Raw genomic sequence first — 269 nt, 5'->3', positions numbered from 1 at the left:
TTGTAATTTAGCTTCTCTTAATTTTCTCTTCAGAGTCCTTTCAGGTTCTGCATCAGCTTCAACAAGAGTGCCTTTATCCTTGTTCCTGCTCATAAGAAAGAGAAGAAAACAAGAAAAGAAAGAGGAATCCTCTATATGGATTTTATTCATAGCTTTAAGGCATGGTTACACACTAATGATCATGAAGTAGAGACACAAAAACATAGATAAACACAATGCTTAAAAACCGAAAACAGAAAGAAAATAAAGAACAAGGAATGAATCCACCT

Source organism: Arachis duranensis, chromosome 6, assembly GCF_000817695.3.
Source record: "Arachis duranensis cultivar V14167 chromosome 6, aradu.V14167.gnm2.J7QH, whole genome shotgun sequence".
Classification (NCBI taxonomy): Eukaryota; Viridiplantae; Streptophyta; class Magnoliopsida; order Fabales; family Fabaceae; genus Arachis; species Arachis duranensis.
The sequence above is the reverse complement of the archived record's forward strand: the minus strand, read 5'-3'. Positions refer to the sequence as shown.